Here is a 12,290-nt window from a genome sequence, read left to right as displayed (position 1 = left end):
GTCTAAAGGTTTAAGCTGCTGCCTTACAAGATAGACTCTGCAGGTTCTGTTATGTCCTTAAAAAAATAAATGGTTAAATCGCTGATTAGTCAAAATGCAGTTTAGCTTAAAAGAACTGCCAAAAATAAACTGCTGTCTGTAAATGTTCCCGCCTAAAGGAAACGTATAAATAGGGCAACGGATTAGCCGTTGCCCTTGTTGGGAGTTGGCTGTTGTAGAGAGTGTTTCCTATGATTATGATGAATAAAGAAAACCTGTTGAATTGAATGAGTCTCCGAGTACAGACTTAACAGGTTCAAATCCTGACAAGGGTATGTCTAGCTGATGAGAGCACAATAAGCCTGAAATAGATCTATAATAGCCTCCCTTCCTTTTCACTATCAACAAAAATATGCTACACACACACACACACACACACACACCTTGTGAATATAGTCTGTCTACCAATCCCTTATGCCAGAATGCTAATAGTGGTACCCACAAGAAATGGTTATGTTTTGGGTCACATAGGATCAAATACTCTGCCAGAAAATGATCAATTTGGTCATTTTAAAGCAAAATGCAAATTGTGGGAGTACTCCACTGAAGATTATGTACTGAAACTGGGACTAGTGTAATATAGCCCTTCATAGATTCATAGAATGGATTTCAAAATAAAATAAAATAAGAGAAAGCCCAAGTAAAGGAGAAGAACTTTGGAATTTTAATTCTGTGGAAATAGATGTTTAGGGATCTATGTTTAGGAATAAATTGTTTAGGAATAAAATAAAAGGAATAAATGTTTAGGAATAAATTGTTTTATATCAGTGGTTCTCAACCTGGGCGTCAGGACCTCTTTGGGGTGTGTGTGTGTTAAATGACTGTTTCACAGTGGTCACCTAAGACCATGGGAAAAGACCAATTTCACATGGTGTTAGGAACTAAAATTTCTATTCTAGCATGTTGGAATATATTTTTACATTCTGATAAGTCAGGTGTTTACAGTGGGGGTATCCCTCTGACCTTCCTGACAATCAGCTTAAAACTCTGTTGAGAATTGGTGCCAGACTTATGGTTGGGGGTCACCACAATATAAGGAATTGTATTAAGGGGTCGCGGCATTAGAAAAGTTGAGAACCACTGTTCTAGGTCTAATCTGATTTTTACTAATTTGGAACTCTCTATTCCAACTCCTTTTCATTGAGAACCTGGGGCAGTCAGTGGCTATTTGTATAGACCAGCATGATCTGGAGATGTGCCCAGTGCATTGTTTTGAATTTTACAGTTTTTCTTTTGGTAAGTATTTATAGGAAAACCAGCTGTTTTCCTATGAATAAACTCCTCTGACATTTATCTCATTTAACATTGAAGGATGATTTTTTAAATGTATAGCTTGAAACTGCAGTTTAATGTTTCCAAATGTAAAATAATGCACTTGGGGAAAAGGAATCCTAAATCTGAGTATTGCATTGGCAATTCTGTGTTAGCAAAAACTTCAGAAGAGAAGGATTTAGGGGTAGTGATTTCTGACAGTCTCAAAATGGGTGAGCAGTGTGGTCGGGCGGTAGGAAAGGCAAGTAGGATGCTTGGCTGCATAGCTAGAGGTATAACAAGCAGGAAGAGGGAGATTGTGATCCCCTTATATAGAGCACTGGTGAGACCACATTTGGAGTACTGTGTTCAGTTCTGGAGACCTCACCTACAAAAAGATATTGACAAAATTGAACGGGTCCAAAGACGGGCTACAAGAATGGTGGAAGGTCTGAAGTATAAAACGTATCAGGAAAGACTTAATGAACTCAATCTGTATAGTCTGGAAGACAGAAGGAAAAGGGGGGACATGATCGAAACATTTAAATATGTTAAAGGGTTAAATAGGGTTCAGGAGGGAAGTGTTTTTAACAGGAAAGTGAACACAAGAACAAGGGGACACAATCTGAAGTTAGTTGGGGGAAAGATCAAAGGCAACATGAGAAAGTATTATTTTACTGAAAGAGTAGTAGATCCTTGGAACAAACTTCCAGCAGACGTGGTTGGTAAATCCACAGTAACCGAATTTAAACATGCCTGGGATAAACATATATCCATTGTAAGATAAAATACAGGAAATAGTAAAAGGGCAGACTAGATGGACCATGGGGTCTTTTTCTGCCGTCAGTCTTCTATGTTTCTATGTTTCTATGAAACAAGAAGAGCAAAGGCTAAAACCTCTAGCTAATATGGTCTGTCCTATATAAGCTTACACAGCACAGACCGTATTGCATTATACATAAGATAATTATACTTATTATTTTTGACTTTTTAATTTCCAAAAAGGGAGCACAAAATGATCAATGTAATCTCTGTGTTACAGAAGATTCAGGAACAATATTTTGAATATTATTGTTGTGAAATTCTTGAAGAATCCGGCTAAAACTTTATATAGTTAATATCATTATTGTATTGCTCCTGGTTCCGCTCAGTAGTGTTAGCGTGGGGAGGTTCTACCCACCCACCTGGGATACTTCTGCACATGCATAGAAGCATTGTGCGCGAGTGCAAACCAGTAGCAATGGGTTTTAGAACCCACTACTGGTTAATATCCTTTGAAGGATCTATTTTAGATCTCATGCAATTATGTTTCAAATGAAACAGCTTTAGGCATTTTGATATTTTCCCACTATGATTAATGAATGACCTTTTCTTTAAGTGAAATCTTAAATTTTAAAATGTCTCAAATAAAATTGTAGTTTGCTCTTAAATTGAAACCTTGAATTGAGTCATTCCTTCTGAAACTTACGTCACAAATTCATAAAATCTACTTTCTTCTTATCAAGTATATTTATATCATACCGGTACTCAATATATTTTTATTCCAATCTATACGTCTATTACTTTGGGGATTTTTTTTTAAAAAGATCCTAATATACTTTCTTTTATTCTGTATATTAGTTGTGGACTATTATTTCCAATGGAACAAAAGATAATTTTTCTTCTAAAAACAATTGTAGAATTTTTGAGGGAAATTATAAAGCTGTTTCTTTGATTGGAAACAGAGATGTCCGTGGAAAATTGTAAAGGAAGGCAAGTAATGATTATGCATCATGACACCACAATGCAAATTTCATACCTTAAGTACAGGCATGCAATGTCACAACAGAAGCACAAAAAATATAGTTTGTATTGTCAAGGTCCATGCTTTATCTTTTTTTTTTGCCAATGTAGCTGGAAACAGACACCTATAGCTAAAAATTGAATGTCAGACAGAAAGTTCAAACTAGTAGTATAGTCATTAATCTTTATTACTTCCCTTTGTAGAATTGTAAAGAGTTACAACAACATGGAGGAAGAAATCCCTGTGAATATGACCTATAATTTTGACATTTTATTTTGTGCTTGTTTCTGAAGCACATATCCTAAAATTGGAACCATAGAGAGAAAATTAGCATTGCCCCTGCACAAGGATGACACAAAAATATATAGCATTTTTTTTCAGAGTTGAATTGAAGCTGGTAGGCAGGAGGCCATTTTGTTTGACTCTACTTGCACAGCTGGAAGAAGCAAAAAAACATGTCAGTACTTGGCCCAAAAACTTGAGGCCATATCTCCAAGTTCTCAGCTCAGCTTGAACAAGTTTCAGTTGGTAAGAGAACTTATGGCAGCTCTCTTTTTTTTTTTTTTTTTTTTTTCAATTTTTTTATTATTTTCATAAAACAGACATACAGACGTACAAACATTAAACATAAAATGGGGATGTATTTCCCCGCTTCTTTTGAAAGTATACATTCAAATAGAGAAAAGAATACATAATCAAACATTTGTTGAATGTTAAAAAGTATAGTAAAAAATTTTCAAATCTTAAATGCAATATTAGTACAGTATAAGTAAAAATGCTTAATATGTTATTTAAGTGTAATATATTCATCTAATCAAACATTCAAACTAATCTCAATTACTAAGCATACATAAAACAAAATTTTTAATATATCGCTTGTGAGTAAACAACTATGTCAAAATCATCAACAAATACATCTAATATTGTTATTACCTAAATAAAAACAGATCTATCTCTTATTTTTTCTTATCTAACCATTTATATATGTTGTTCCATGTTTCGTAAAATTTTGTATCTTCTTGATCGTTTAATCGTCTTGTCATCATATCCATTTCAGCGCAATCTAATATTTTAGCTATAACTTCTTCTTTCTTGGGGATTTCCTCCCCCTTCCAGTTTTGCGCATATATTATTCTAGCCGCAGTTAATATGTGTATAATTAAGTAAAGAGTTTCCTTCTTATAAGTCTGATTAGTAATTCCTAATAAGTAAAATTCCGGGGTGTTATCTATGTCATATTTTAATATTTCTTTTAATATCTTCTCAATCATCTTCCAATAAGTTTTAGCTTTGCTACATGTCCACCATTGATGGTAATAAGTTCCTATATCTTTCTTGCATTTCCAACACAGTGGGGATGTTTTAGGAAACATTTTAGCTATCCTGTTAGGTGGAAGGTGCCATCTATAAAACATTTTAATTTGGTTTTCTTTTAATGAAACTGACTTGGTCATTTTCCAATTATTAATCCAGACTTTTTCCCAAGTATCTATATCTATTTCCTTGCCTATATTTCTGCACCATCTTATCATGGTATCTTTTAGAGTCAACTCTATATTTTTGTGAGCGATAAGAAATTTATATATTTTCCCTATCATTTTTACTGAATTATTAATAATTAAATGACTTAGCAAATTCTTACTTTTATTAAAAGTATAAAGAGTTATATCCTTCTGGTATCTGGATCGAATCTGGGCATAATGCCACCAATCTATTATTATCCCTTCTTCTTGTAGTTTATTCCTAAGCTTTAGCTTCATCTGATCATTTAATAATTCTTTATATCTATAAAATATTTTCGTGTCTTTTATAGATTTTGGATGTGTTATTGCTTCTAGGGGGGCTATCCATTCTGGAACATTTAAGAAGTGATTTTTCTTTATGTCCTTCCAAACCTCTAGTAAATACTTCCTTAATGTGTGTCTTTTAAAATATGAGTGATTTTTTTCCTTGTCATACCATATAAATGCATGCCAACCCAGCATAAGATCATGTCCTTCTAAATTTAATATTCTTTTATTCTCTAAGGTTATCCAATCTTTAATCCATGTTAAGGCGGCGGCCTGATAATATAATTTCCAGTTTGGAAGACCAAATCCTCCTCTTTCTTTGATGTCTTCCAAACAGTTTATTTTTATCCTTGCTTTTTTCCCTTGCCATATAAATTTTTTAACTAAGTTTGTCAAAGTTTTAAAGAAAGTTCCCCCTGGGTTTATTGGAATTACCTGAAAGAGAAATAAAACCTTAGGCAAAATATTCATCTTGATTGTGGCAATTCTTCCTAAAAATGATATTTTCAGGTTGTTCCATGTTTCTAAATCTTTTTTAATTTCTGATAATAATTTTATATAATTATCATTTTTTAAAGTTATTGTTTTCGCTGTTAAATTTATTCCTAAATATTTTACTTTCTTTACGGTTTTTATTCCAGAAATATTTTCTAATTTAGTTTCTTGTATTTTATTCATATTTTTGGTTAAGAAAGAAGTTTTACTTTTATTTATCTTTAAACCTGCTACCTTTCCAAATTGTTCAATAGTTTGCAATAAAGAAGGGACAGTTGTTATCGGTTCTTCAATTATAAACGTTAAGTCATCTGCAAAAGCTTGGAGTTTGTAAGTTTCGTCTCCTATAGTTAAACCTTTTATTTCGGAATCCGCTCTTATTTTAATTAATAAAGTTTCAAGTGTCATAATAAATAACAATGGTGATATAGGACATCCTTGACGAACTCCCTTGTTTATATCAAGTGCTTGTAATTGGTTATTATTTAATATTATTTTAGTCGTTTGTTTTGAGTATATAGTATCTATTAAATTAACAAATTTTGAGCCAAATCTCATTTTGTTTAATTGCATTTTTATAAATGTCCAGTTAACGTTGTCAAAGGCCTTTTGAGCATCTAAGAACATTAAGGATGCTGTCTTATCTGGATGTTGTTCATAGTATTCTAATGTATTTATTACTGTTCTAAGGTTATTTTTAATTTGTCGCCCTGGTAGAAATCCATTTTGGTCTTGATGTATTATTCCATTTATAATTCTTTTAAGTCTATCTGCATAAATGGCAATAAATATTTTATAATCTACATTTAATAAAGATATGGGTCTATAATTTTTGATTTTTAGTGGGTCAGTGCCGGATTTGTGTATTAAAGTTGTCAGCGATTCTGACCAAGATTTCGGAATTTTGCCCTCAAGTCTACATGAATTAAAAATTTCTAACATATAGTTTCTTACTATTTCATTGTCTATCTTATACCATTCTGCCGGTATAGCATCCGGACCAGTGGCCTTATTGTTTTTCTGTTTTTTAATTATAGTTAGGAGTTCTTCCATTGTTATTGGACCATCCAACATAGTCTGTTGATCTTCTGTTATTTGTGGTAATTTTGAAGCCTGTAAGTAATTAAAAACCTCATCTTCACTAACATTGTCTTTGGCATAAAGATCTTTATAAAAGTTATAAACAATGTCCGCCTTTCCTTCTGTATCATATTTTATTGTACCATCTTTGTCTTCTAGTTTTTTTATCAATTTGGATTGACTCTGCTTTCTAAGTTTATATGCTAACCATCTGCCTGGTTTATTTGCATGTTCAAAATAATGTTGTTTTGCTCTTTTAATTTTTTCAGTTATTTGATTTTGTTCTATAATTCTAATTTTATGTTTAATTACATTTATTTCTGTTTTAAAGTCTCTGTTCTTGGTGTGTTGCTGCGATGCAAATTCCAATTGTTTTAATTCATTTATTAGTTGTACGTACTTTAATTTATTTTCCTTATTGTATTTTGCTGTGTAAGATATTGTTAACCCTCTTATATAAGCTTTGAGTGTATCCCATATATTCTGTGGAGTGGTGTCTGGGGTTTTGTTAATCTCAAGAAATATTTTTAATTCCTTTTCGATCCAATCTTTATATTTCTTATCATTTAGTATAATTCTATTCATCCGCCAAATATTCTGTTTGTTGTTCCTTCTTATATAGACCACTATTGGGTTGTGGTCAGCCCATGTATTAACATCTATCTCTACTTCCCTTATTTCTTCTGCAACCATTTTTGATGTCCATACCATGTCTATTCTTGTCCAGATTTTATGGGGATTAGAATAAAACGTAAATTGTCTTTTATGGGGGTGTCTTTCCCTCCATATATCATTTAGCAATAATTCTGTTTTCATTTTTTGGAAAGTACTAGGTAGTAGATTTCTTTTTGTTTTTTTCCTTTTATTATGGCTCCCTCCCCCTGAATGGTCTAATTGCCTATTCACAATAGCATTAAAATCACCTATTATTAATACATTCTCAATAGCTAAGTCTATTATTATTTGATGTAAATTTTTATAAAATATCATTTGGTCTTCATTGGGAGCATAAATAGAAACAACCACTATAGGTCTAGGTTCAATATCAACTTGTACAATCAATATTCTACCATCATTATCCTTATATATCTGTTTGGAATTTATAGAATTCTCTACATACATCACCACACCTCTTTTTTTTTGATCTGCTAATGCAGCATACATTTTTCCAATTTTGGGATTCAACAATAATTTTTGGTTATCTTTTTTGATATGTACTTCTTGTAATATTGCAATTTGAGCATTTTGATTTCTGATTTTAGAGAAGATTTGTTTCCTTTTCCTTGGTTCATTAAGTCCGTTAACGTTTACCGAAAAGATCTTTAGATCTTTAGTTGTTGTCATTTAGTGGGTTTTTTGGTTTCTCGCTGAGGCTGAACTCTTCTTATAGCACCTTGGTCCTGCTCTATTGCTAGAGCTGTGGCCCCCAATAATTCTTCTTGTTGGATTGCTAGTATCTCCCCTGATTGCTGTTGTGCTGGTTGTTGATGAGCCTCTTGTTGTTTATCTGAAAAGTCCATGTGGCTGATGCCACTATTTTCAAAGAAATACTTATGGCAGCTCTCATATGGAAACAAAATAGCATTGTGCCTATCTTCTTAAAAAAATTAATACTATTCAAGTTATCAAGTGTTATTACTATTTAAGTCAACTCAGATTATCTTGCATTCACAGAAAAGCATTGAACAAATTAACAGAAACACCATGTAAAAACTATTTATGAGGAAGCATGAAAATGGACGTAAAACATGCAATGCCTATCTTGCTATTAACTGATGTTTAGAAGGTGGTGAACAATGTGGTATCTGTATATACAGTGGCTATGAGAATTTTTTGCATTTAGAATCCAATGGCCTAAAATGTTTTCAAAAGCATGTGTAAATTCAGTTTGTTATTGTTGTAGCTTGACTCCAACTCTTCAATACATTTGCAGACTGAATCTTGAGTTTGATAATACAAATCTTATCAGAAATTAAGAAGTAAATCTTAATGTTATGGTGTCTGAGATATCCATTACACAATCAAAATAAAAGAAAAAATAGCATCACCAGACTGCTTGTGAAACAAAAACAAGTATTTCCTACTTGTATTTGTTCCCCTGTTTTCTTCTTTATGGGACAAATTTAGTTACATATTTATTTGAGCTCTTCATCTCATGCATGGAAGTTTCACATGAGCACCAGAAATCCCATGGTAGGCTAGAACAACTGAACAACAAGCATGCACCTCAAGTCCCTGCAATAAAATCACAATGAAGTGCCATTTAAATATCAACACATTAATAATAAGTTAGCAACATACCACATGCAAGATTAACAAATGGCAGGCTAGTTTGCAGTTCAGCATGTTATGCAAAACCGACTACAGAAAAGCTTCTTAAACTGAAAGAGATTAAGGTCATAAAAACAACTGTTAGGACTGCAGTCTTTGCAATCCATATGTGCTGCACGTATTACTTGCAAAAATAATTCTGTCCTTTTCCTAAATCAGACTGAGAGGGAAATTCTGAAAGGGGTTAAGGCTATCTATAGCATCTTAAAGAGATGCCACCAAATTATCAAATAACCAGGACTATTATTTCCAACGGTACCACTGATAATGTTGAGGAGCTTTTCTGAATTTGACTTTCATACAATTTAGTAAAAAAGAACATTTTGTCAAAGAGTCTATCAATCAAGCATTTGGCACATGTACACTATAGGAAATCTGATAAACATTGATTTCATATTTTCATAGTCTATTTTACATCAGACCAGATGACTTCAACCATCTCCTCCCCTCCTTCTCCTTCTCCTCTTCCTTAACGTTTTCCTGCAAGTGCAGGATCTGCTTTTCAGATCATTAAATGCCACTTTGCCACTTATAAAATCAAAAGAGATTAGAAAGAATATTCATTGACCTAGATCCAGTGATGGGCTCCTACGGGTACAGTCAGGAACACAGTACCAGTAGAAAAAGTTGTAGCTCCACCCCAGAGCACCCAATTTGCACTGAAAGATGTTGAAACAAAATGCATAAGCCATGCCCACAGTGTGGTAGTAAAAATTTTGGTAGCCCATCATTGCCTAGATCCCTGGTTGCAAACTTATGGCACTCTGTGGGCACATGAGCTGTAGTTCCACCCTGCATGTGTGTGCACCTCCCATTGGCCACACACATGCACAGTGTTGCATGCCTGTGGCACATGCCCTTGGTTTTAGGAATTCTGCCATTCATGCACACTGGAGATGCATGTGCATGCATGGGGCATATGCGGGAGATTTGCATGCATGCGGGGTGTGTATGCACTTGCATGGGGACCATATGCAGAGGTTCACATATGCAGGGGGGCACATATGCAGACAGCAGAAGGGGGGTACCATTCCTGGGCCTCCTTCTCCCGCCCACACTCCCCCTCCCCTTGTGTGTGTGTGCATGCATGCACACGAGCATGTACAACCATCGTTTCCAGGTTTTTTTCGCTTATGCGCATGCGCAAAAGTGAAAAAACCCGGAAATGGGCAAACAAGTAAGTGCCCGTTTGCTGCTGCCCGCTGCTGTTTGCCCCCCCACACTGCTTGCTCCACTTGCGTCTCATTCTTGGGGAGAATGGCAGCAGCACAGGCGGTGGGGGAGCCAGCACGAGAAGCAAGCAAGAGGTGAACAGAGGGGAAGGCAATGATTGCAGTGGGGCAGGGCAGGAGTAGGTCTGGGGAAGCGCCGATGGTGCTTCCCCAGACAATTCAAAGTGTTGGTGATGACCTATAAAGCCCTACATGGCATCGGACCAGATTACTTACGGTACCACCTTCTGCCGCATAAATCCCAACAGCCCATCAGGTCCCACAGAGTTGGCCTTCTCCAGGTCCTGTCGACCAGACAGGGGCCTAGGGGAAGAGCCTTCCCTGTGACGGCCCCGGCCCTCTGTAACCAGCTCCCTCCGGAGATTCGGACTGCTCCCACCCTCCCTGTCTTTCACAAGCCTTAAGACCTATCTATCTCGCCAGGCATGGGGCAACTAGCATATGCCCCCTCCTTCTGACCATTAAAAGTTATATGTGGTTAAATTGTTAATATTGATTGTTTGAGTGTGTAATATCGATTGTTTTTTAAGGTAATGGGTTTTAGTCATAGTTTTAATTATTAGATTGGTACTTATATTGTTTTAATTGTTGTTGTGAGCCACCCCAAGTCTCCGGAGAGGTGCGGCATTCAAGTCTAATAAATTATTATTAATTATTATTATTATTATTAATTGATCTGATCTAATAATTATTCCAAATAGGGCTTACAGTTCTTACTGTATGATAACATGCTTTGAGACTGTAAAAAGATAATTCATTCACATTGGCCCTTGTTTTTAGTCATAGGGATCTATTGGGAGAAGAATATGAGGGTGGTTTTTCTGGCCCCACCAAGGGAGAAACTTATCCAATGTGTTGAGTAGCATGTGTGCATATACAGATGAGTTATAAAGATAAGTTGGATGTTATTTTATTTTCTTAAAGAAAAAAAATGCATAGATGCATGCAAATTCATTTTTATTTTTCATTATGTTCAACTTTTTAAAAAATCTGCAGACTTTCAACTAAGAGGATTTGTGTTTTGTAGCTCAGAGTTGGTTGGTTTGTTTTTTAAAAATGAAAAGAGGCAGAGGTATTGCTCTGTATTTAATCTAAATCCCAGAGTCTTATAGAACATGAAAGGCAAGTCCATTTATAATGGCATAAGCTATTGGAGACTGTAGTCCATATATTCAGATACACAAATACATATGCCATCAGGGACCATCAAAAACTTGTCATTTCTCTTTACTCCTTTCTTTTCAAAATGAAGTATTTCCAACAGAAATACTTAATCTTATATTACCTTTTTGGCATGATTTTAAGATTTCTGGCATGGGAAACTAAACTGGAATATTCAGAAACAAAATTAATATATGTGTGAATTGCAATTAATTGTAATTAACAACAGAGCTGTCTTAGATTTCCATAATATCACTGTATTCTAGTGAGAAAGTACTTTAGAAGGATACAACAAGAGCAACACCAATAACATTATAATTTGGTGTGTCTGAGCACCCAGTAATATGATTTTCTAGAAATTAGAACAGACAAAAAAGTATAAAAATGAAGACATTATTTATTTTAGAATAGTATGTGCAGTCCAATCCTATGTAGATCTGCTTGGAAGTTAAGTTTCATTATATTGAATTCCTAGTTAACTGTACAAGGAAGTATACTCTTGAATCTAAGCTATTTTTGCTTTCCACTCTACATTTTCTGAATTCCTACCCATCATTTTTAATGGAGTAAGAATCAATCTACCTGAAATTTATTTGTGTACCTGAAAAATTATTTCTGCTCATATAATCAGTGGCTAATTAAAAACCAAAGTCCTTTAAAAATGTACAATTATTTTGCTCTCTTAGTGCATCCATTAGAAATGAGTAATACATAAAAACAAAAGTGATATTTTAGTTTTCGATTGTTATATCTTTCCCTTAAAAAAAAAGTTTTTAACTGTGATTCTTATACAGTTCCAAAGAGGTAAATGCACTATTTATGTGAATCCATTTCATTATTAGATACTTTTATTGTTCAGATATTCAGAGATGGTATTTGCTGATCTTCCGAACCAAAGTTTTCACTACCAGTTCTCCAGAACCTGTCAGAACCTGTTGGACTACCTGTCAGAACCTGTTGGACAAATGCATTGGCAGTTCTGTGTTGGCAAAAACTTCAGAAGAGAAGGATTTAGGGGTAGTGATTTCTGACAGTCTCAAAATGGGTGAGCAGTGTGGTTGGGCAGTAGGAAAAGCAAGTAGGATTCTTGGCTGCATAGCTAGAGGTATAACAAGCAGGAAGAGGGAG

General features: G+C 34.5%; 1 pseudogene; it reads left to right on the top strand.

Annotated features, from left to right (window-relative positions):
• The first annotated feature begins 3,350 nt into the window (after window positions 1-3,350).
• LOC139166077 (U6 spliceosomal RNA) lies at window positions 3,351-3,450 on the top strand (annotated as a pseudogene).
• Window positions 3,451-12,290: the final 8,840 nt, after the last annotated feature.

This window comes from Erythrolamprus reginae, chromosome 3, assembly GCF_031021105.1.
Source record: "Erythrolamprus reginae isolate rEryReg1 chromosome 3, rEryReg1.hap1, whole genome shotgun sequence".
In the NCBI taxonomy this organism is placed as follows: domain Eukaryota; kingdom Metazoa; phylum Chordata; class Lepidosauria; order Squamata; family Dipsadidae; genus Erythrolamprus; species Erythrolamprus reginae.
The sequence above is the reverse complement of the archived record's forward strand: the minus strand, read 5'-3'. Positions and strand labels throughout refer to the sequence as shown.